Source organism: Cryptomeria japonica, chromosome 3 (assembly GCF_030272615.1).
Source record: "Cryptomeria japonica chromosome 3, Sugi_1.0, whole genome shotgun sequence".
Classification (NCBI taxonomy): Eukaryota; Viridiplantae; Streptophyta; class Pinopsida; order Cupressales; family Cupressaceae; genus Cryptomeria; species Cryptomeria japonica.
In genome coordinates, this window is record NC_081407.1 from 482548150 (window position 1) to 482574592 (window position 26443).

Below are 26443 nucleotides of genomic sequence, written 5' to 3' on the forward strand. Positions count from 1 at the left end.
ACTTACGATAGAAATAAAATGACAATTTACTATCAATATCACTAAGACTTCCAGTTATTCTATGAATCTATATCACAGTAAACATGTCAAGAAAATTATCAGGCTTTCCTATCTAACATGTACAAGAGCCAATGTAAAGTTAAAAAATGAGTCTCTAAGCAAAGGGTCATGATTTGAGACTAAAGCAGTCACTCAATCATAGGTAAAACAAACATCCATAAATGAAAGAATTAAATGTATAATGAGGAATCAATCCAGACAAATGAAAGATGTGCACAAAGTACTTCTTCACAACTGCCAATTTCAAAGGATGGATACAATGACATCGTCAAAATCAAATGTACTTTGTGCAATATTTCATGCCTATTTCATAGTACAAAAATGAAAAACTAAAGTAAATCAATAATAAATGGAGCTCAATTTTTACCACCAGGAACTCTGATGACAAAATTTGTTACTCGAGATATCATTTCTGATCTGAAAAGCGATTCTACTCACAAATGAAAGGTCAGTTGTTTATCCACTTTCATTCAAGAGGCAGTTTCAAGAATACCTTCACAAAGGAGATCATGTTATGTCAGTTTCAGCGCTTAAGGATCTTTTATGCAGATCAAATTCATAATTGAAGTTGGATGATCTGGAGCATCCTGGGGAAGATAATTGACACGTGTTTACTCAGTTTTGGTGAATTTCCCACTTTCCACAGGCAGAAAACTCATCAAATACTATGGCAAACTCATTAGAGACCACAACAAATACACTTAGATCGGAGTGAACCTGCAATCACCCCTCGGCAAAACTGCCAATTTCATCACAGGCAAGAGAAGGGTTAGAATGTGAAGGATTTTGTTGCTTCCTTCCAACTTCACTACATTGGATTTCACATTTGAAGGCCAAAGGAATATGTGGGAAACTATAATACTTATGTTGGAACACAGTGCAAAGATTAGAACTCATGTTTTTCTCTTAGAGTTTCATGTTTACAAGTGAAAGTCACTGTTGAGCAGGGTTTTGTAAGCAGCAAACTTTATTGTAGGTTGTACAGCCTCTTTGATCATGCTTGGAGCTTGGTTGGTCATGTAAGAGACATAAAAATTTACTGCTTTGATAGTGGAGATGGTGAGCAATTAGCTCTCTTGTTGTATTTCTCTACCACATTGGAGTTTCTTCAGCTTAGTCTTAGTCTTCGTTCATTGTCTTGCACTCTCTCTATGTGTGATTACATGATTCCATGTTTATGTAATGTTGAACTACTTGCACATCATGTTTGCTAAGTGTATGAATAAATGAATGAAAACAACTATAAGAGGTGTTCGTGAGGACTGAGGAGTAACAAATAGGATATCCATTAGTAATGAGTTGTTTAAGAGTATCTCACTCAGGTTATAGATCAAAAACTTATAAAAGTAATCTTCTAACAAAGTTAATTTGACCAAAGAATGATTATATACCTTTGATTGTCTAGCTGTGGGATTATCTCAATCACAGCTACTCTTTCAGAGTCAATCCTCATACCTTCCTTGGAGACTATATGGCCCAATAACTTTCCATTTGTTGCCTCAAAAATGCATTTCTTTAGGTTCAAGGAGATTCCATATATTAAGGCTCTGATAAAGATCTTCTCTAAGTGTGCAATTATCCTCTTCTCTTTTTGAAAAGGCCGTAGATCATCTTGATAAACAACCATGATGACATCAATCAAATCTGAGAATACGACATCCATGGATGTCTGAAAATTAGCACCAGCATTGGTCAAGCCAAAAGGCATTCTGACAAAAACATAGGTTCTCCAAGGTGTAGTGAAGGCTGTCTTGTATTGTTTTTGACTCCTTGACCTTCACTTGATTGTACCCCAAAAGCCCATCCATCATGGACAGCAAATAACAAACTGTAACCTTTTGCAGCATAACTTCCATGTTTGGCAAAGGATAATTATCCTTCAATGATGAAACATTCAAGTTTTGAAAATCCACACCTAGTCTAATGTCTCCATTTTTCTTTCTTACTAGGATTAGATTAGAAACCCTGGTGGAATGTCTGATTGGCTTTATCATTCCACCATTCCTAATCTTTGCCAGTTCTTGCTGCATTTTGGAGCCAGGGTTGGATTTATAGGCCTCTTATTTTGCCTAAAAAGTTTAGCACCAAGGTTCAAAGCAATCTAATGCTAAAACAGGTCTTACCTATAAAGCCTTCAAGTCAACATATGACCAAGAAAAAACATTCTTGTACTTTATGAGCAAAGCAGTAAGCATGATTCTAATATTTGGATTAAGTTTCTTATCTATAAACACCTTCTTTGGTGATGCAGTTGTACCAAGATTGATCTCCTCTAGGTCCTCATGCATAGGGACTGATTTGGTCATGTGTCTGTCAGCAGCATCAAAAACTCTTTCCAACACCACAAGTCCCTTTGGAAGCTTTTTTGTTTTTAATTGAATAACTTCATTTCTAAAAAGAGTCTCCTTTCCATCGATCACTTAACAAAATTCTGAAAGTCAATTTCATGGTTATGATATTCATCAACACAGTGGAGGAACTTGAATAAATATCGATCATGGAAAATCTGCCAATGACAAATGTTGCCAAGAATGGATGGCCTGGTTAGTACTTCTATTTTTGAAATACTTGCCAGGTTGATATCCTCAGATCTGATAACAATATTGGCCAAAAAATTAACCATAACATCTTTTCCTCTATCCACCTAGTCAATCAAAAATGCATCAAACAGTTCAATTGTGTCCCACACAACAGCCTTATATTGTTTAAGTCTTTTGTTTTTGATGCATACTTGGCTCTGACTTGTTTATTCCATGTTTGACATGTTTGGCAAAGAGGCCTATTAATTCATGTTTGAGCTCTCATTTCTGTATCTTTCTTTTGACAACATAACAGGATGCTGCAAGATTGCTTCCAGGGTTTTAATTTCTGCTAGTTGATGACAAAAACCCTCATCTTTGCTTGCTGGTTTCGGTGGTGAGAGATCCACCCTAGCAGGAAGGAGTGATTCCACTTCAGGGGTCACATTGGTATTCACAGAGTTCCTGATAACTATCATTTTGGTGAAGTTAGAATGAAGATTGACAATGTTTTTTGAAGTGGGTTTGCAGTTTTTGGTGTGGGGTGTGTTATTTTGATGTGTGGAATAGGTTTGGAGAAGATTAGATGCTTTTTTCAGAGTGCTGGAACAAGTTTACTGAGTTCTGGAAGTGCTTTTCTGAGTGGCTGGGAATCAAAGATTTACTCATACCTCTTGAAGATTGAAGACAAACATTCTAGGTATTTTTCCATTGTGTTTCTCTTGGCTGAAAACTAACTTTTGAGCTATTATTTGTAAAGATTTGAAGAAGAACTGAATTTATTATTCCAATTCCGCCTAGAGCTGGGTGCCATCTCCTTGCTAGCATATGGGTTTGGTGAATATTGTAATCTGCATGTTAATGATTCAATCTGCTCTTGAAAGTGGAGTTTTCTGAGTTTAAAATCTGCATATGATCACTTGTTGTTTTCGAAGATATCTGAAGGAGTTTGAAGTAGTTGCTAATTTGATAAACAACTGAAACTATATACTACTTGGCATGTTTACCAGGTCTGCAATTGTTTCAATAAGTCTGATTTCTGATTACTGTTGTTACATTCTGATTTGTATTGGTTTTCCAAGTTGATTTGAAAGCAAGTATATGCGTAAAACTCTTCCTATGCAATGTTATTTCCAATACATGCAACATCATGATGAATGAAAAATCAAATACAACACAAAAAAAAATCAGGGGTAAACATTACAGGATCATATGCATTATAGTATAAAACTAGACACGTAGATTCATTAGGTTTAAGGTAGGCTGGGATTTCGTTAATTACCTTGCTAAATCTTGCATTGAAATCAATCACAAACTCTCATTCGACCCTTTGGTGATATTGGTGAGCTCATTTATGATGAACCTTGGGTCAGTCTTGTCACCATATTGTTCTCTGAATGTCAACCCATGAGTCGATGCTTGCTGCAGGAAATGCTCTAGATTGATCCCATGCTTGATGAGTTAGAGACTGGACAAATAATTTCATGAGGACATCTTCATCCTCAATCTCAAAGTCATCAGTTAGAGACTACACAAATCATTTCAGGAGTATATCTTCATCCTCAATCTCAAAGTCATGAGTTAGATTTATGAATGCTTCCATATGATCTTCACCAGAAAATGCAGTATTTCCAAAAATGTTTTCTACGGCAATCCTACTTCAGTTGGAACAGGATCTGGATACCCAAGAATCCTAGTGAAGTCCAGTTGCCTGTATCTTTCAAAAACCAATGGTAGCCTAGTAGGAACATGGCCTCTACCTCCTGCAGTTGGAGTGTTTTGTGATCCACCATGAGAAAATCCTGTAACATTTACCTTCAATCCTTGTTGTGGGATTTAACATCCAGCACTGATGGCTGGAATGTTCTAAAGATGATTTCATTGTATTGGTGGAATTGCTAGGCAGATCTATTTCCAACCTAACCAATTCATGCTCGAGGTCATTTACTTCTTCTTTTCATATCTAACTGCCTTTGGTGAATCTTCATCTTTTTTCTCTACACCATCTCTAAGATTTTTAGATCCAATTATAACAGTGTCCTTATACCAATAAGGACCTACATCTTGATAAGGAATATAGATCAGTGATAGAGAAAACAATAGTCTTTTATTTCAATGTATATCTGATATTTACTTTCAGATTTTATCACAGTCTTCAGATATTCTTTCTTAAGGATAATCTCAGATTTGATCTGAGAATACAATAAGAATAATGCTATATGGTAAGAACAGATTTTCAAAGTGATTGCTGATATGTATTTGATTCTGACAAATAATAACTGATGAATATATTACTTATCGACTGCTTGCTGTATAATGTAATTGCCACGGTTATTGATTTCATTATTAGCAAGCACCGATATCATTGGCATATATATATCGGTGAAAGGTTCTGTCTACGTAGAGGCATGACCCCCACGTAGGGTCATGACCCTACGTATCCATAGCACTTCACCATATACTGTCAACCGTCATTAGTTATGTGCCAAATCATCTATCGTGCTCGATACTATCGTGCTTAACAATAACAATTCGGTAGTAGTAATATCAAACATGACTTGAAAGTCATCGGATAATACAATGATAATATGTTAATGTTATTTTCATTCAATATGTATATGATTTTAATTGAAATAATAAATATATATATATTTCCATTCAAACATATATATATGTATTATTTTACTCATAATATATTGCTCGCTTCAATCCGAATGAGGCTACATCCTTAACACTCCCTCTTAGCAAAAGAGGATTGAATTTCATAATTATGTTTAAGGAACAACATTCTAGATATATATTCATTTGGCATGAGCATATACATTCACTGTGAAATACTTCATATCTCAGGGAGATATGGATTATCTGGTCTCCAACACTCTGGGGCAACAACTACATGAAGTCTATCAGATAAGAACCTTGATCCTAGTAACAACTGTAAGATTGTCATTATCACAGGTATTATGTTCTTCAACATATTAATTGTTGTCATTATCACAGGAGCAATAATTTTAGTATCATGACAACCAGCACTTTCCGGGACAGCAAATTAATGTAGTCAATCATGATATGATTGTTATCATAATCTCCGACACTTTTCGGGACAACACAATGACAACAAATCAATAACTTAAACGTATCAAGATTTCCGGCACATTCCGGGACAGCAACTTAATGTAGTCAATCTTGATAACAGATCAGGCTATTGTTGAGGTCATCACCTTACAATAGCGATCTTACACATACATCACATGAAAGATCATCACCTTTCATGACATAACACACAATTGCAATATTGCATTCAAAATATTCACGAATATATCAAATTACATATGACTGAGATTTAATATCAGAAATTTCAATCACAATTTAGTCATACCAAGTTTACCTCTAAAGTACTCCACTTTCAACTTTGCAAGAGGTTTAGTGAATATGTCGGCACTTTGCTCTTCAATGCTGATGTAGAACAATTTGATAACATCTTTGTCTACCATATCTCTTATGTAATGGTAAGGGATTTCTATATGCTTGGATCGATTATGAAAAACTGGATTTACAGAAAGTTTGATGCAGCTTTGTTTATCACAGTTAATCACTGTGGGGTTCAGGGGCTTCCCAAATAGTCCAACTAGCAATTTCCTTAACCACACTGCTTCACAAGCTCCCATGGAGGCAGCCATATATTCGGCTTCAGTGGAACTCAGAGCAACTGCTAACTGTTTCTTGCTAAACTAGGATATCATAGCCGATCCAGGACTGAAACAACACCCCGTAGTACTTTTACGATCAATGGAACTGCCTGCCCAATCGGAATTAGAATACCCTTGGAGTTGTATCTCAACATTTTCATACTTCAGGCCAAGTCCAATAGGACCTTGCAAGCATCTTAGAATATGCTTAGCAGCCATTAGGTGAATCTTCTTAGGTTCGCACATGAAATGACTTAACACATTAGTAGCATAACAAATATCTGGGCGAGTGTTTACCAAGTACATAAGAGATCCAATAATTTGTCTATAGTATGTAGGATCTGTAGGTTCTGAATCTACTGCTTCACTTTTAAGCTTATGAAGATTTGTTTCCATTGGAGTGGATAGAGGTTTACAATCCATCATACCAAATTTGGTCAAGATATCAGTGGTGTATTTTCCTTGATTTAGGAAAATATAATTCTCTTTTTGCCATACTTCTAGACCCAAAAAAAAGTGCAGAAGACCTAGATCCTTCATATCAAATTCAGCCACAAGATCTTGTTTGCATTTTGCAATAAGATGATCTTCTCCTGTTATCAACAAGTCATCAACATAGAGAACAAGTATTAACATGTCACCATCCGATATTTTGACGTATATGTTAGGATCTACTTCATTTTTGGAATATCTTAGTATTAATATGTCACCATCCGATATTTCTATCATGTGTAGCAAAGCCTTCAGGTTGTTCTATATATACTTCTTCCTTAATAACACCATTCAAAAATGCGGTCTTTACGTCCATTTGATGTATCTTCCACCCTTTAGACGCTGCAATGGCAATAATGGTTCTTACAGTAGTATATCGGGCAACTGGAGCAAATGTCTCTTCGTAATCAATTCCAGCCTTTTGAGAAAACCCCCTGGAAACGAATCTGGCTTTGTGTTTTTCAATACTACCATCTGGTGCATATTTGATTTTGAATAACCACTTTGAAGAGACAACTGATTTGTCTTTTGGTCTAGGTACAATGTCCCAAACATCATTTTTTAAGATAGATTGGTATTCCTCAATCATTGCATCTTTTCAAGCTTGACATGTTAACGCCTTTTCAACATTTGATGGTTCAGATTTTGTAAGCTTGGTCATGAGTGCAACATAGCATGATTGACTTCTTGTTTTCTTATTCTCTCTGAAGATTTCATCAAGTTCCACATTATTTTCTTCAATCATCTTTCTTGCGCATAGTGGTCTTTTCTTGTTGTTAGGATTTTCAGCATTCTCAAAATTAGATGATTAAGGTTCATGATCTTCTATGCTATTCTCCCTCTGATTCTCAATTGTAATATTTTCATCTGATTCTGTGATTTGATCATCTTCTGCACTTAGAGAGAGTTTATAAACAACATCTTCTTCAAATTTGACATCTCTACTGATTTCAATAGATCTTCGTCCTGGAATATAGACTCTGTATCCTTTAGTGGTTTCACTGTAGCCAACAAAAAATGCCTTTCTTCCCGGAGGGTTCTAGTTTGGTCCTCTTTTCTTTAGGAACATGAATATACACGTGACAACCAAAGATTCTTAGATGGCTTAAATCTAGTTTATTCCCTGTAAAGGCTTCTTCAAGTGTTATATTCTCTAAGATTAAATGAAGGCATATGTTTTGAATGTACACAGTTGTATTTGAGGCTTCAGCCCAGAATGAGATATGTAGATTTTGATCATGCATCATGACTTTAGCGGCTTCGATGATGGCTCTATTTTTCCTTTCTGCGACTCCATTCTGTTGAGGATTATAAGGTACTCTTCACTCCCTCTTAATCCCAACAAAAATGCAAAATTCTTTAAACTTTTCAGATATATATTCACCCCCATTATCTGATCTTAGAGTCTTTATTTTCTTCCCAGTTTGATTTTCCTTTAAGGCTTTAAATTCTTTGAATTTCAATAACACTTCATTTGATTCTTTAAGTTTTATGAAATAGATCCAAGTTTTCCTAGAGTAGTCATCAACAAATATCATGTAATACAAAAATCCCCCTAGCGATGGTAATGACATTGGACCACACAAATCAGTGTGGACAAGTTCTAGTACAACTTTTGATTTGTGTTCACTTGAAGGAAAGGACCCTTTTGAGTTCTTCCCTAGAGCACATCCTTTGCAAGTTCCAACATGATCAGATTTTAGATTAGGTAATCCTGTGGTGATCTTTACTATAGAAGGTAGGGCACTAAACCGAAGATGTCCTAATCTTCTATGCCAAATTTCATTAAAATTTGATACTTTATGATTTAGTGCTGTTTTTGAGCATTACATAGTTTATATAAACTACCATCTCTAGATCCTATAGGAATAGCATTCTTTATGTTAGAATTTTTAGGCCAGAGTAGAACTTTATCTTCATGGAAGGTGATGCGATATCCTTGATCAGCTAGTCCTGAAATAGAGACCAAATTTCTTTTGATACCCGATACAAAAAGAACATCTTTCAATTGTAATGTAACTCCTGTTCGTAATTGAATTGAGCAAGTCCCAATTCCTTTCACTGGATAGGTAGAATTGTCTCCAATTGTAACTTTTTCAGTTGAGTGCCCTTCAAAGGTTTCGAATTGATCTCTAAATCCGATTATGTGTCGTGATGCTCCGCTATCAATTATCCACATATTTTTGTTTGAATTTAGCTCGCTTGATAAGGCTTAGAAGAATAGAGGATTCTCTACTTCCTTGACTTCAGCTATGGTTGCTTGGGCTTTCTTTCTTTCCGAGTAGAACCTATGAGTGTGTCCAAATTTATCACACCTGTAGCATTGAATCTTGGAGAGGTCTCTGTTTTTGTGATTTTGATTGTTATTTCCTCTCTTCCGTTTGAACTTCTTTTTCTTCCCTTTGTTGCTTGTGCTAGCATGTAGTGCTTGAATTTCTCCCTCTTTGTTTGGACCCATCCATCTTGTAATTAGTCGAGATTCTTCTTGAGTACAATCGTTCTTGAGTTGATCGAATTTCGGGAGTGTAGGTCGAGCACTAATGCCTTGAATAAAGGATTCCCAACTGGATGGTCATCCCTTAAGTGCTATTAGAGATAGCTCCATATCATCTACATTATTTCCAATAGTTGACAATTGGTCTTTCAACTCTTAAATCCTCATGAAATAGAATGTGATTGTTTCTCCTTTGTTCATGTTGATATGCATTAATTGTTGTTTTAAAGTAAGCAATTTGCTTGCATTATTTATTTCATATGTACTTTGGATGGTCTTGAACATATCATAAGTTGTAGTTAATTTTGATATGGTTGGAAGAATGTGATCTTTAACAGCATCAATTATTATTTTCTTAGCCTTGTTGTTGTGTCTTTTCCAGGTTGTTTTCTCTGGTTCGTCTTCGGACATCTTTGTGTCTTCTTCTATATATGCATCCAATTCAAGTTCTTGAAGAATTGCTATTAATTGAATTTTCCATGAGACAAAGTTGGATGCGCCTTCGAGTCTATCCTCCACTCTAACACTGTTCACCATGATTGTTCCTCCTTTGATTCGGAGTGCAAGTCTGAATTTTAATTAAAAAATGTCACTATCTTTTATTTATTTCTCTACCAACTTGGCTCTGATACCATGATAAGGAATATAGATCAGTGATAGAGAAAACAATAGTCTTTTATTTCAATGTATATCTGATATTTACTTTCAGATTTTATCACAGTCTTCAGATATTCTTTCTTTAGGATAATCTCAGATTTGATCTGAGAATACAATAAGAATAATGCTATATGGTAAGAACAGATTTTCAAAGTGATTGCTGATATGTATTTGATTCTGACAAATAATAACTGATGAATATATTACTTATCGACTGCTTGTTGTATAATGTAATTGCCATGGTTATTGATTTCATTATTAGCAAGCACCGATATCGTTGGCATATATATATATCGGTGAAGGGTTCTGTCTACGTAAAGGCATGACCCCTACGTGGTTCTATCTACGTAGAGGCATGACCCCTAAGGGTTCTGTCTACATAGAGGCATGACCCCCATGTAGGGTCATGACCCTACGTATCCATAGCACTTCACCATATACTGTCAACCGTCATTAGTTATGTGCCAAATCATCTATCGTGCTTGATACTATCGTGCTTAACAATAACAATTCGGTAGTAGTAATATCAAACATGACTTGAAAGTCATCGGATAATACAATGATAATATGTTAATGTTATTTTCATTCAATATGTATATGATTTTAATTGAAATAATAAATATATATATATATATATATATATATATATATTTCCATTCAAACATATATATATGTATTATTTTCCATTGTGGCAATTTGGAGGTCATTTTCCATTGCAGAGATTTAGGGGTCATTTTTTCAACTGTGGAGATTTTGGGTGCATTTTTCAACAATGGAGATTTTGGGTGCAGTTTCTCCATTGGAGAGATTTTGGGGGCATTTTCTTCACTATGGAAACTCAAGGGGTATTTTCCACAATTGCATAACTTCTACAATTTTGCTTAGAACTTCTCCAAATTTGAAACATTGCATCCTTGACACTAGGAAAATCCCAAAATTGCATAACTTCTACATTTTTGCCCCGATTTTCCTCAAATTTGAAACATGGCATCCTTGACACTAGAAAAATCCCACAATTGCATAACTTCTTCAATTTTGGTAGGATTTTCTCCAAATTTGAAAAATAGATACCCAATTGATGTCCTACAAGATGGAACCCTTATCGACCTTCACACTTAGACAGATTTGTAATGTCCCCATTTTTAAGCCTTCCAATTCTGATATGATTGGCATGTTCTTGGAGGTTTTCAATTTCTCAGAGAATGTTTCGGAGTTGTCTAACACTTTCTAGAGTGATTTTGGACAACTTGCCTAAGACTTACTATTTTTAGTAAGCATCAGTTTCAACACCATTTGGTCAGTTGGGAGTCGGGGTTGAGTTCCTATTTTTAGCATTTACTATTTATAGTAACTGCTATTTCCAGCAGCTGGTCATAGTTCAGACTCCTAGCTTCAGCATGCAACATCTTCAGTTAGTAGATTTTGTGTGTACCTTCCAAAGCTCACAAGGAGTCACCATCCCGATCAGTCGACGATGTACTGTATTGGGAATGTTGGCGGATATTACCATGGTTTGATCTTGGAATTTTTCATGGTTTAGTGATTAATTCAAAATAATATTATTACTAAAGTTAAATCAAAGTTTTAACTTAAATGTTATTAATGATATTTAAGTGACTTTATTTTAGCACCAACTTAGGGAGTTATAAGGCTATTAAAGTGATTTTATAAAAGTTATTTTATAAAGTGACTTTTAAAGGTGCTTTGGGAGACACGGATATTATAAAATATTAAAAGTTACTTTTAATTTAATTTGTACAAACTCTAATTAGGGCATTGGGATGAAAGCATTATAAAAAGGCATTTGGGATCTCATTTGCATATAATTGGTTAATTAATTTTCTCTATAAGAAGTTTGGTAGTTTTGACTTTCATTTGCTGGAAATCTGAGGATGAAAACCCTTGAAGTTTCTGGATGATTTGGATGGAAACCCAAATCCATCTTTGGTGTGGATTCACCCAGGATTTACCATTGCACTTCATTATCAGATTGTTGGAAATTTCAACTGGAAATCTCTCTAGAGTATTTGACAGGCAAGTTCTTTAAAAATTTGTTAAGTTTTGAAGATTTTCTGAATGTCAAAGGCTTGCTACAATGACGTGAACAGTGATGCTACAGTAAAATGAAAAGTTGTTGCTCAGAAGATCCTCAGTCATTTGGGGCAGGGTTTTGAAGGTTTTCAAGAAGAGAGGGAGCAGATTTGAAAAGGGAAATCATAGCTTTATGTTTCCAGCTACAGCACTTAAGGGAATTGAAGGTATTTCTGAGTGTTTGGAGAGGAAAGTTTAATACTGTAACTTTGCTGTTGCTGGAACTGTTCAAGATAGAAACACAATTTCAGAACTTTGCATGACTGAAAACAATTTACCTTTGCTATCAATTAAAGGTCAGACTTTTGAATATTTCCATCATTATACTTGCTGTTATATCTCAAGTGTATTGCATGAATATTTCACTGATTTCAGTGAGTATATGTTTGGCTCAGCTATTATTAATGTGTGTCAAGATTGGTTATATCGATATGTGTTCTTCATATGTTTTGATGTTTTTATTGAAAGAACTATTCGATTAAACCTTTCAAAACTAGCTTACCAGGTTTGCCCATAGACACCCCTGGTTCGGGTCCGGTACGGTCCGCCCTTGGTTTGACCAGGGTTCGAATTTCCCAAAGGGGGTTCAACCTGGTTCGAACCCAGGTGGACCAAGATCGAACCAGGTCGAACCCAGGCGGACCCAGGTCGAACCCGAACGGCTGGGCAGCCCAAAACGCACATTTTTATGCAAAATTTTAGTTTTTTTTTTAATCCGCCATGTAAAAAGTGAAACTTATACCCTAAAAGTGACTTCTAAAACATTATATTCATTCATTTCACCTCATTTGTGTTGCAAACAAAAGTTTTATGAGAGCAGGTTGAAGAAAGGGTGAACAAAATTTGGCTTCCAAGATCAAATAGGAGGAGTTGAAGACTGATTTTTGAAGCTTCAACAAGTGCTGCAGCATCATTTCCATACATTTGCAAGCTCCCATTGCCTACAAGAGGTAGATTTTTTAACATTTTTTTCCAACTATTTTTGTTTCCAAAATTTTCAAACATGAAACATTAATTGTTTTTCATTATTTTGTTTTTGTTTTTGAATATGTTTATGTTATTTCTTTCCATAAGAACTAGAATGGCATCTACCTCTTCCTCCGTTGGCAATGAACAAACAATTACAAAACAAAGAAATGATCCGAATTCTCCCTTATGGAAGTATGTTGACATTTTAAACCCACTTCCAGGAGGTGGGGGATTCCGTTGGAGATGCCAAGGATGTGGTATTGAACATAATAGTTCATATTATCGGGTAGTAGGCCATTTGTGTGGAATAAAAGGAAGAGGCATCAAAAAATGCTCTAGAAAAGATGGTAACCCTATACCAGATGAGACAGTGATGAAATATTTTAAGGAGCATGAGGAGGCAGAAGAGAGAGAAGCCCGTAGATTGACTCAAACCTCTACAAAGAAAACAAGGGGAATGCAAGTCTGTTGACGTGTATTTTGTACACAATCATACACAGAATAAAATACCCAAAGGCATCTTATCCTCTCTTGAATAAAGTCGCTAACTGCTGAAGATTTCGCAAGAAGGATCAGTTACGATGACTCCAATGTTCTTTTTAGTAGGGTCTCTACGTGTGGATAAGCACCAGTGGTCGTTGTGATTGCTGTGTCATCAAGGGGCCTTACGTTGCCGAAGATTTTGCTAAACTAAACAAGCTTTTAAAAAATATCAAAAGGATAGGGTTTGCAAGAGGTCTAATCTAGTCTAACCCTAAGAATGACTTGATGTGGACTAGACTTGGTGAGATTCAACCAACTTCAATATTGCCATAAATTAACAACTCAATTGAAATTGATGCGATCTTCTAAGGTAACAAATGATTTTTCAATACATCAAAGATCAAGAACACTACCACGAAGGTACATATCCAAGATACAACAATGATTGAGAGTTGAAGTGATTCCAATATCTCCAGTCGACCACGCAAGGCATTCCTACAATCAGCAAGAAGCTAGTGGTTTGGAAAGCGAATCCTACCAAAGATCTAGTCCAACACCTTGTCCTTCGAATTAACACACTACTTTGATTGAGAGTGATTCAAGAAAAATGTACAACCATGAAGATAACCAAGAGAATTGCAACAAAACACCATAACTTCAATATTTTATTGATCTCAAAGCCATCATGTACAACAATTGTTCGAATTCCTTTCTCAAAACTCAATCTTGCTACAAAAGTAAATTGCTTCTAAACTCTAATCTCTCTAATACATCAATAATTTCTAACTCTCTCTAATTTCTAATTACAAAATGAAATGAAATGAGGGTATAAATAGCATCCTCAATTACAATGAACGGTCCAGATCAAAATAAGATCAATGGCCAAGATTCAACAATGAAAACCCTAATTAGGGTTTGTTACAACCATTACATAACATTTAATGCTTGACCAATGATAAAATTGTATTGCTTGGACACATGTCCTCTCTAGAAAATTCCACCAATGAGTAGCCGGGGTAGGTACATCGGAGTTTGTGCCACCTTCCATGAGTTAGGTACATTGAATCTGGACAGGCTGAGGTGGACCACACTGACTGGAGAAGTGATGACTAGGATGCCACCTCGTCTGACACTTGTAACTTGGTAAATATTCAACTTGGTGTTGTTGAGAAGCTAGCTTTAATTAACTCTTCTGAAATTATCTGCTTCTTCAACGAACCCTTGTTCTAACTTCTTGTGTCCTTGATTTGCAGGATGATGATGTACCTCGCCTTGGAATGCTAGATTGGAAGAGGTCGCCCTTGATGACGTTAGTCCAAAGAAGGTCGTCCTTGTCGATGCTAGGCTGGATCGAAGAAGGTCGTCCTTGTCCTCGCTTGATCGTCCTTGTCCTTGCTTGATCGTCCTTTACCAGATTTTCCTCTTTTGAGTGATCTGTTTCGTTTGTGGATTTCCCTTTCTTGACCACATCTCTCTTAATTGCAACTTCCTTTTCTGGAAGAACCTGGCTAGTGGCGAGGCCTTCTTTGATGGTAGGCTGAGTTTTCTTAGTTTCGCCCCTTTTGAGTAATACCTTTCCTTCCAACATATCTTCCTTTTTAGCTGGGAAAGTTATGGTCTGGACCATACATTCATTTTGTTCGGATTGTCCCTGGTCAGCGGCTTCCTCTTGAGTCACATTGATGGTGGCTTGAGCTCTGTTGGTCGAGTCCTAAACATTTGACCTTACTGTACTAGACTCACTCAAACTATTGATAACTGCATCTTTGATTTCTGATACTTTGAGTAATTCGTAGAGTGGTAGACTAACTTTAACTTTCTTGAGTTCATCCAACACCAATGCGGCCAATCTTTTCATTTCATTGCCCACAGGGGACACAAAATTTCTCTGTCTGTATTCCTGCGTGTTCTGGGGATACTCCGGATTGTTACTGGCTTGGGGATCGGGAGGAGTAGAGAAATTGTTCGGAGGAATTGATGTAGCTAGAGGTTCTTGATTCCTTTGATTTCTATGATAAACCCTTTGGTTTACACCTCCCAAAGATTGGTGAAATACCTCTTTTATCCCTTCTACCAAGACACTGTTGTTCAATGGTGGAAAATAATACTCTGAATCTTCTATAGGTCCATTTGCAGATGCAGGTGGGAACTGGGATCCTGGAGGTACCATTGGTCCATTAGCAGATTCTGGTGGAAATCTCCCATTTCGTGCTTGACTAACCTCTTCTTGTGAATACTTGCAGCTTTCAACAATCATGGCTTGACCGTACTGCGTGGTTGGGACCATCTCGTATCCTGTCGTGGGCGGATTTTCAGGTGGATCAGTGCTACGCATCTCTTGTTGGAAAATGTCAGCCGCGATGTTGAACTCAGGACACTGCAGCTCAGAGTGTTGGTTCGTATTGTGGAGTCTACACCAACTGGACAAGGCCGCCTCTGCTAGAAAAACTTTGCTGGTAGAAGGATTTTCTTGATTCTGAGAATTTGGTGGGTTATCTAGTGGCGTCACCACATTTCCATTGTTGGGAGCTGTATTCCATGGTCTCCTCTGGAAGCCTTGGTTATTATTTCCTTGAAAATTATTTCTGAAATTTTGATTGTTGTTTCCTTGGAAATTTTGATTGTTCGTATGTTGGGCATGATTGACCCTTTGCATACTTTGGAGTTGATTATTCTGGTTTCTCAGGTGAGTCACTTCGATTGATAGCTTCTTGACTTGTTCAATCAACTCTTTCATTTCATCCTTCTCTTCTTGTGTCCTTGACGAGCTTGTGGCATTTTGCAGGTACACAGGTTGTGCGGGTGGAGCTTGTGAAATTGGAACTCCGGGGTGAAGGACCAACTGATTTGTCGGCTGTACATTCGGATATGTTGCTTGTGGAACCGGATTCATGACTGGAGTCTGGTTGGCCAATGCCATTCCAACTGCCTGCATCTGGTTTGGTGCTGCGACAGGTCCCATGTGTAGTAGTGGTCCAGTGATATTCTGTCCCATGTGCTTACTTACTTCGATAGCTTTTGCATATGCTGCGTTTAGATCGTTCGGGGTTGGATGCGTCCTTACAAACATAGCAGTGAGATGATCTAAAGCTCCATAATAGATTTCCCTTGGGTCCGCAATGAGATAAGGATGTCGTAGCATCGTGTATGCGCGGTGAAACCTATTGTTAAAGGAAGTGATTGGCTCATGTTCTCTCCTTCGGACTTCAACAAATTGTCGATACAACTCCGCTGGTGTGGTTGGTATACCAAACTTTGCAATGAATGCATCTTTCATTGCGTCCCAAGTCCTGATTGACCCTGTAGGCAAGTGAACGAACCAAAAATATGCCTCTTCTCCCAATGAATAGGGAAAAAGCCTACATGCTACATCTCCATATTCGATTCGCCTGTTACGAAGAAGGTCTTCGAACATCTTGATATGATCCTCTGCTGTGCGATGGAAATCACTGACATTGAACTTGGAACAAAAATGTTCTGGATTCTTCGGCATATCATGATAGACAGCAAATTCCAATGGTGACGGGTTGTTGATTAGCCAAGTTGCACCATTAAGTACATGAGGAGGAGGAGGAGGAGGCGGAGCCTGGTGAGCCATCGTACACTTCGAGGCTTGAGAATTTGAAACGGGACTTGATGAACTAGCTTGGCCTTTTGTTTGAGAAATTGCCTGGATACTTGATTGGATCGCCGCTTGTACTTGTTCTTGAAGAACTTGTGATGACTCAGGAGATTCTTCCAATCTTAGTTCAAATTCCTTAGGAGTGTCCTCTCTTTTGACTCGCTTCACTTTTGAAGTAAACTGAAGTTCACTAAGGTTCTTGATGCCTGGTGTTGACCTCAATAATCTTTGATGTTTCTCTGGCGAGAAAGAACCAATGCGATCCAGCGTGAAGTCTTGCGAAGATTATTGTGGGTTCCTTTGATTACGAAGCTCTCTAGCTGCGACCCTTCGGTGTTCTTCTGCTCTGTCTTCTTCTTGTTCCAAGATGATTCTAACTCTGTTATACTCAACTTCACTTCTCCTTAAGTTCCACGCTAGATGATTCAATCCTAAAACGATATCTTCTTGAGTGTTGCCTATCTGCAAGTTCGGTTGCACTATTTGATCCAATCCCTCATGTGGCAACACCATCGTGATTCATGATTATGCTTGGAATGTATTCTTCTTCAAAACCTTTGGACTTCGGATATTCAGCCCTCCTTCTAGCGCCAATTATGTTGACGTGTATTTTGTACACAATCATACACAGAATAAAATACCCAAGGGTACCTTATCCTCTCTTGAATAAAGCCTCTGATTGCTGAAGATATCGCGAAAAAGGATCAATCAGGATGACTTCAAGGTTCTTGTATGTAGGGTCTCTACGTGTGGATAAGCTCTTTGTGGTATGATGTGATTTGCTGGAATCACAAGGGGACTTACATTTGATGCCTGAACTTCTGATTTGCTTTGAATATTGCTGGAACACAGGATTTTCACTAGCTTAGATTTGAAAAAAGGAAAAAAGATGAGGGCAAGGAAAGGATCTAATCCTAACACTAAGAATGTAAGAGCAATGAATGATCTTTGATGAAATTCTAACTAAGTCTTGTTTTGACATCATAGGAACATCTCCACAAGGTTAGTGCGATCTTCGAAGGAAAGCTTTATGATGTTCAAATCATCACTGCAGGCATAGACACCATCAGGTTGATGCATATCGATGAAGAAGCGACAATTGAAGTTAAGCTTAAGCTGAATGATTCCAGTTGACTACACAAGGCAAGTCTGCAATCAACAAACTGTTAGTAGTATGGATATGCGAATTTCACCATCAATCAAGCACATTTCTTCCACTCATCTAATCATAAAATCAAACATGAGAAGTATAAAGACCATGCAAATTGTCGAATCGACCCATAAATTTCACCATTTCTTCAATGAAGTTACAAGTCCTTTACAACAACATCTTGGCAACAATCTTTGCCTTCTCTCTCTACTCTACTCTACTAACTGCTTCCAACTATTTCTATTCTATTTCTAACTATTTCAACTCTCTAACTATTACTATCACCTTTACAAAATGAAATGCCAGGGCTTATATAGTGCCCTCAATACAATTCGATGACTTAGATCAATTCGAGATCAATGGCCAAGATTCAACAATGAAAACCCTAATTAGGGTTTGTTACAACCATTACATAACATTTAATGCTTGACCAATGATAAAATTGTATTGCTTGGACACATGTCCTCTCTAGAAAATTCCACCAATGAGTAGCCGGGGTAGGTACATCGGAGTTTGCGCCACCTTCCATGAGTTAGGTACATTGAATCTAGACAGGCTGAGGTGGACCACACTGACTGGAGAAGTGATGACTAGGATGCCACCTCGTCTGACACTTGTAACTTGGTAAATATTCAACTTGGTGTTGTTGAGAAGCTAGCTTTAATTAACTCTTCTGAAATTATCTGCTTCTTCAACGAACCCTTGTTCTAACTTCTTGTGTCCTTGATTTGCAGGATGATGATGTACCTCGCCTTGGAATGCTGGATTGGAAGAGGTTGCCCTTGATGACGTTAGTCCCAAGAAGGCCGTCCTTGTCGATTCTAGGCTGGAGGAGGTCGCCCTTATCTTGATGATGCTGGATCGAAGAAGGTTGTCCTTGTCCTTGCTTGATCGTCCTTGAGGAGACCGTCCTTGTCGATGCTTCGAAAATTATCTTCAACGGATCGATTGTGTCTTCCTCCACCCACCTCAAACGTAAAACTTGTTTTTCTCTTGCCCGAATCTTGTCTTGAGGGAAAATCGCTCTGGTCCCTTGGAGAGGGACAGGAGCGCCCTAGCCAGTCACCTTGGTCCCTTGGAGAGGGACAGGGGCGAACTTGTTACTTAGGCCGATTTTCTTCATTGTGGCGTACTTAAGTTATATTCAACGGGCAAAACATACTTCCCTTGACCTCCTCAAATCGCGAAACCACTTAAATCTTGCAAGGATAATGCGAAATTGGAATTCAAGCTCCGGTCCTTCAGTGAGGGACAGGAGCGATTTTTGCTCTCAGGGCCAAATCTTTTTACTTTTCACTTAAAATTTCCTTCGCTGAGGAAAATATCATCTCTTTACACGCCATGAATAAAAGTTCGAGTCCAAACAAGGTCTAAAAATGTGTATATGAATAAAATCGCTCTGGTCCCTTGGTGAGGGACAGGAGCGAATTTACCTTTCTAGACAAATACTTCATCATTTCATCGTCCTTAATCAAGTCTGGATGCTCTATCACGTTCATTTTGTCCTCCATCATGCCTTTGATGTTTCAATTTGACCAAACAAGGTCAGGAATGACTCAAATAAGCCTTTTCGCCTTGGGCCCTTGGTGAGGGATAGGAGCGCTTCGCCTTGGTCCCTTGGAGAGGGACAGGAGCGCTTTTCGCTCTGGATCCTCAGTGAAGGTCAGGAGCGAAATTTGACTTTTTGAACTCTCCATCAGGATAATTTTTATGGAATATAACATTTAAGTATAAGAACACTTATACTTTAAGTTATATTCCATATATACTTTCAGGATGTTTGAGAGTGGTTTCAGACCTCCAGGAGTTATATTGCAAAATCTAGTTTTTTGAGGTTTTTCAGTTTCCAGACTTAGTCAAATTTCAGGATCAGGACATTCAGACTTAGCCAAATTTTCAGGACATTCCAGACTTAGCCAAATTTTCAGGACATTCCAGACTTAGCCAAATTTCAGGATCAGGACTTTCAGACTTAGCCAACTTTTCAGGACCTGCTATCCTATTGATCTCCCCGACAGCACTCAAAATGCAAAGGCTAACTAACAAAACCCTAAAAGACCAAAAAACAAACCCTAAAAAGCAAAAAAAGCAAGGGTCCCCATTTGCAATGGGGCGATGTGTGAAATGGTCACAACATCTAGATAAATGTTGTGACCATTTCACAACATCTAGATAACATCTAGATAAATGTTGTGACCATTTCACACATCGCCCCATTGCAAATGGGGACCCTTGCTTTTTTTGCTTTTTAGGGTTTGTTTTTTGGTCTTTTAGGGTTTTGTTAGTTAGCCTTTGCATTTTGAGTGCTGTCGGGGAGATCAATAGGATAGCAGGTCCTGAAAAGTTGGCTAAGTCTGAAAGTCCTGATCCTGAAATTTGGCTAAGTCTGGAATGTCCTGAAAATTTGGCTAAGTCTGGAATGTCCTGAAAATTTGGCTAAGTCTGAATGTCCTGATCCTGAAATTTGACTAAGTCTGGAAACTGAAAAACCTCAAAAAACTAGATTTTGCAATATAACTCCTGGAGGTCTGAAACCACTCTCAAACATCCTGAAAGTATATATGGAATATAACTTAAAGTATAAGTGTTCTTATACTTAAATGTTATATTCCATAAAAATTATCCTGATGGAGAGTTCAAAAAGTCAAATTTCGCTCCTGACCTTCACTGAGGATCCAGAGCGAAAAGCGCTCCTGTCCCTCTCCAAGGGACCAAGGCGAAGCGCTCCTATCCCTCACCAAGGGCCCAAGGCGAAAAGGCTTATTTGAGTCATTCCTGACCTTGTTTGGTCAAATTGAAACATCAAAGGCATGATGGAGGACAAAATGAACGTGATAGAGCATCCAGACTTGATTAAGGACGATGAAATGATGAAGTATTTGTCTAGAAAGGTAAATTCGCTCCTGTCCCTCACCAAGGGACCAGAGCGATTTTATTCATATACACATTTTTAGACCTTGTTTGGACTCGAACTTTTATTCATGGCGTGTAAAGAGATGATATTTTCCTCAGCGAAGGAAATTTTAAGTGAAAAGTAAAAAGATTTGGCCCTGAGAGCAAAAATCGCTCCTGTCCCTCACTGAAGGACCGGAGCTTGAATTCCAATTTCGCATTATCCTTGCAAGATTTAAGTGGTTTCGCGATTTGAGGAGGTCAAGGGAAGTATGTTTTGCCCGTTGAATATAACTTAAGTACGCCACAATGAAGAAAATCGGCCTAAGTAACAAGTTCGCCCCTGTCCCTCTCCAAGGGACCAAGGTGACTGGCTAGGGCGCTCCTGTCCCTCTCCAAGGGACCAGAGCGATTTTCCCTCAAGACAAGATTCGGGCAAGAGAAAAACAAGTTTTACGTTTGAGGTGGGTGGAGGAAGACACAATCGATCCGTTGAAGATAATTTTCGAAGCATCGACAAGGACGGTCTCCTCAAGGACGATCAAGCAAGGACAAGGACAACCTTCTTCGATCCAGCATCATCAAGATAAGGGCGACCTCCTCCAGCCTAGAATCGACAAGGACGGCCTTCTTGGGACTAACGTCATCAAGGGCAACCTCTTCCAATCCAGCATTCCAAGGCGAGGTACATCATCATCCTGCAAATCAAGGACACAAGAAGTTAGAACAAGGGTTCGTTGAAGAAGCAGATAATTTCAGAAGAGTTAATTAAAGCTAGCTTCTCAACAACACCAAGTTGAATATTTACCAAGTTACAAGTGTCAGACGAGGTGGCATCCTAGTCATCACTTCTCCAGTCAGTGTGGTCCACCTCAGCCTGTCTAGATTCAATGTACCTAACTCATGGAAGGTGGCGCAAACTCCGATGTACCTACCCCGGCTACTCATTGGTGGAATTTTCTAGAGAGGACATGTGTCCAAGCAATACAATTTTATCATTGGTCAAGCATTAAATGTTATGTAATGGTTGTAACAAACCCTAATTAGGGTTTTCATTGTTGAATCTTGGCCATTGATCTCGAATTGATCTAAGTCATCGAATTGTATTGAGGGCACTATATAAGCCCTGGCATTTCATTTTGTAAAGGTGATAGTAATAGTTAGAGAGTTGAAATAGTTAGAAATAGAATAGAAATAGTTGGAAGCAGTTAGTAGAGTAGAGTAGAGAGAGAAGGCAAAGATTGTTGCCAAGATGTTGTTGTAAAGGACTTGTAACTTCATTGAAGAAATGGTGAAATTTATGGGTCGATTCGACAATTTGCATGGTCTTTATACTTCTCATGTTTGATTTTATGATTAGATGAGTGGAAGAAATGTGCTTGATTGATGGTGAAATTCGCATATCCATACTACTAACAGTTTGTTGATTGCAGACTTGCCTTGTGTAGTCAACTGGAATCATTCAGCTTAAGCTTAACTTCAATTGTCGCTTCTTCATCGATATGCATCAACCTGATGGTGTCTATGCCTGCAGTGATGATTTGAACATCATAAAGCTTTCCTTCGAAGATCGCACTAACCTTGTGGAGATGTTCCTATGATGTCAAAACAAGACTTAGTTAGAATTTCATCAAAGATCATTCATTGCTCTTACATTCTTAGTGTTAGGATTAGATCCTTTCCTTGCCCTCATCTTTTTTCCTTTTTTCAAATCTAAGCTAGTGAAAATCCTGTGTTCCAGCAATATTCAAAGCAAATCAGAAGTTCAGGCATCAAATGTAAGTCCCCTTGTGATTCCAGCAAATCACATCATACCACAAAGAGCTTATCCACACGTAGAGACCCTACATACAAGAACCTTGAAGTCATCCTGATTGATCCTTTTTCGCGATATCTTCAGCAATCAGAGGCTTTATTCAAGAGAGGATAAGGTACCCTTGGGTATTTTATTCTGTGTATGATTGTGTACAAAATACACGTCAACAAAGCCCCATCTCATCCCGATGTTGTAGTACAAGACCACCCCTTCTTTTCCACAAATGAACCTAAAAATGAACCACCCTTGACACACAAAAGAACAAAGGGGCCTTTAGAAACCGCATTTCAAAATGAGAGTAGGGACATTGCTGACCAAGATATAGAAAGGTGCATTTGTGCAAATGGGTTGGCTTTCAATGTAGTTCGCTCCCCATATTGGAAGCAAATGATAAAAAGTGTTAATGAAGCTCCAAGAGGGTATAAGGGCCCAGGTTATGAGAAGGTACGTGGAACATTATTGGACAAAGAGGCGAAGAGGGTTGAAGATGCATTGAAACCCATAACGGATTCATGGGCAGAGATAGGTGTAACAATTGTTTCAGATGGGTGGAAAGATGCTAAAAATCGTCCCTTGATCAATGTCATAGCGGTATCCCCTAAAGGGGCAATGTTTTTGAAAGCTGTGGATTGTGAGGGCCAAGTAAAAGATGACCAATTTATTGCAGAAATTCTCATCTCCGCCATTGAGTCAATGGAACCCCGCAATGTTGTCCAAGTCATAACAGACAATGCAAGAAATTGTAGAGCTGCTTGTTTGTTGGTTGAGAAACGCTATGATCACATCTTTTGGACACCTTGTGCGGTCCATTCACTCAATCTTATGCTACAAAGGATTGGGACTAAAATAAAATGGATCACAGATGTGTATGCAGAGGCTGAGGTCTGACTTGGAAAGCTAATGTACTGAGAGGGGAGGGGTGAATCAGTACTTCAAAACTTTTCTTGAAAAACAATTTTACTGATAAACACAAACTAAGTATTGCTGATCTCATAAATATATAATACTGAAACATAATCATAGAAATGACATCCATCAAAATTTCACTCCATAACACAGATTTTTGGTCACGCAGAAACTCTCGGTTACAGAGAAAAACTGCGGTGGGGATGGCACCCACAACTTCACTATTGCAGTAATCAAAATTGCTCAGTTAGAGCTACATGTTTAGCTATTTCTGATAGCTTACCCTGTTAGGAGTATAAAGATCTTTAGATCTACCTTGCTAAAGGATTTTACAAACACTTCTACAAAATGTTGTACCTGGTTAAAGGCTTTACAATTTATAGACTTTATTAGAGTCTTTTACCTTGTTAAAGTTTTCTAACACAACTTAATAATTCAATCAAAACCTTTACAAAATATCTGCAACTTCACATCTGAAATGTTATAGCAGACTCTATGTGCTCAATATAAAATTACCTTGCTCATAGCATTCCTCGGTAATGATAAATAAACTCGGTAACCACTTCTGTATACTCTGTCCCTTAAACTGTCCTTTGAAACCTTCTTAGTAACCTCTGAATATCTCTGTCAATCTTCTTTCTTCACACTTAACTATATCATCACTTCGTATCTTCTCTCTTGATTTTCCATGTCATATCAAATACTCAAATCATTTTGTTTATATAGATCTCTGAGACGGTGATTTGATCATGCTTCGATCATACAAACATGTTTTATTGAATGAATAAACATAGAAATTATTTCATTGGATATACTTCCTCAAAATCATACAAAATCTTTAAATGCAATTTCCTATGTAATAACGGTTTCATTTTCTCAAATCTTGTAACACGTTTCACATGTGTGTCCAAGTTCATTGAATTTGGTAACACGTTTCCACTCGGTTCAGATTAACTCGGTATACCTTCTTTGTTGCTCGATACACATATGAACCTTACTCGGTAGACATTCTGTATTCGTCTTCGTTTATAGCTCAGTGTATATCATCTCAGTGACTTGTCTCTCTTCTGTAACCGACACCGGTAGCCTTGGTATTTACTGACTGGACTTTTCGGTAATATTAACCGACTAGTGTATATAGGATGACTTTGGGCATAAAACTAATGGCAACTTGGTAAATAGCAACAATCTCCCATTTTGACATTAGTTTGGTATGTTTGACAAAACTCCTTTCAAAGTCAGAACACAAAATCTATATACTCGCAAAATAAACTGAAATGTCAGTATATACATTGTTCAAATACATACTCCCCGTATCAATATTCTGTACATAACTTGATGTTCCATACTCTGTATTCCATGCTCGTGATGTTCCATGCTCCCCCTGTCAATTTCAACTGTACACTCGGTATATATATATATATATATATATATATGATAGATTTTGTACACTCAGATACTCTGTATACTCGGTACACTCCCCCTTTTTGACAAACATCAAAACTAGTTACCATTTGGTGGGGGCAACTGATCAAAAATAGATTTATACTTTGTACGAGCTTCTATAAGAACGTTGGTAAGTGCATCCTTGACACTTTCCAGTATTGTATTCTGAGCTGTAATATCAGCGGACAGTGTGATCAAACCATCTAAAGTGCTTCCCTCTACTTGAGTTGACAATTGGGTAGCGCGGTTGATCTGCTCTTGAATTGATGACAAATGGGGAATAAATAATGTTTGAAGAGTCATGATATCCATCCTTATTTTATGCTCTTCATTCCGAAGTTCTAACTGTTGAGCAATAAGGGTTTGTAAAAATTCTGAAGAGAATCTGGCTCGGTAGTCAGTTTATTTGAGAGATCGGTAATCTCTTTTTCAATGACTTCAGTCTTATTCTTGATATCTTTGATGAAGAATGAGAATGTACATAACTTCTGAAATAAATAAATAATATGCTTGAGTTGAGGGGACACCTCATCAATGAATTCAATAAGCTTTATTTTACCTATAGCAATTGCTTTCTGCATTTCTTCAATCATCTCGGCAGTTAGCTCTTTATCTTTCAATTTCCTAAGGTATTCTGATGCTTCTACTCCTGATCCCTCCAATTGAGTGAGTAGTTCATCCAGTTGCACATGGATGGCAGCATCTTTATTGATGGTAGCTTCAGGTATCATGTTTGTCAATAATGTTTTGACTTTTTGAAGTACACGGTTCTTCTATTGAATAGCTATCTGTCTTTCCTGCTCTACTTTGGCTTTACAAAGATCACCGAATTCTATCAATGCTTGCCCTTTCAATTTTGTAATGTCAACATTCGGTAACACAATGGGCTTTGACAGATCTAGCTTAAAACTGTGTCTTTTTGCTTTCTTCTCCTTTGATGATGATGCCTTCTCCGGTTGAATGGGTACAATGGCTTTTGAGGCTTGTCCTTCCTCGGTATGTTGCTCGGTAGAGGCAACACTTTTGTCGGTTCCTGTAGCCTCTATTGTATCCTTTGGTGTTTCCTTGCTCGGAGTTTCAGTGGCAATTGTCTCGATGCTTGATGGTACTTGGGAAGATTGCTCGCCGGTGGCCTGAGAGGTAGATTCAACTGATTT

At 37.8% G+C, this 26443-nt stretch overlaps 1 protein-coding gene across 11 annotated transcripts in view; it reads right to left on the reverse strand.

Annotated features, from left to right (window-relative positions):
* LOC131045206 (sterol 3-beta-glucosyltransferase UGT80A2) overlaps positions 1–26443 on the reverse strand; it is a 177426-nt gene that overhangs the window by 21957 nt on the left and 129026 nt on the right. The gene's annotated exons all lie outside the window — the stretch shown is intronic.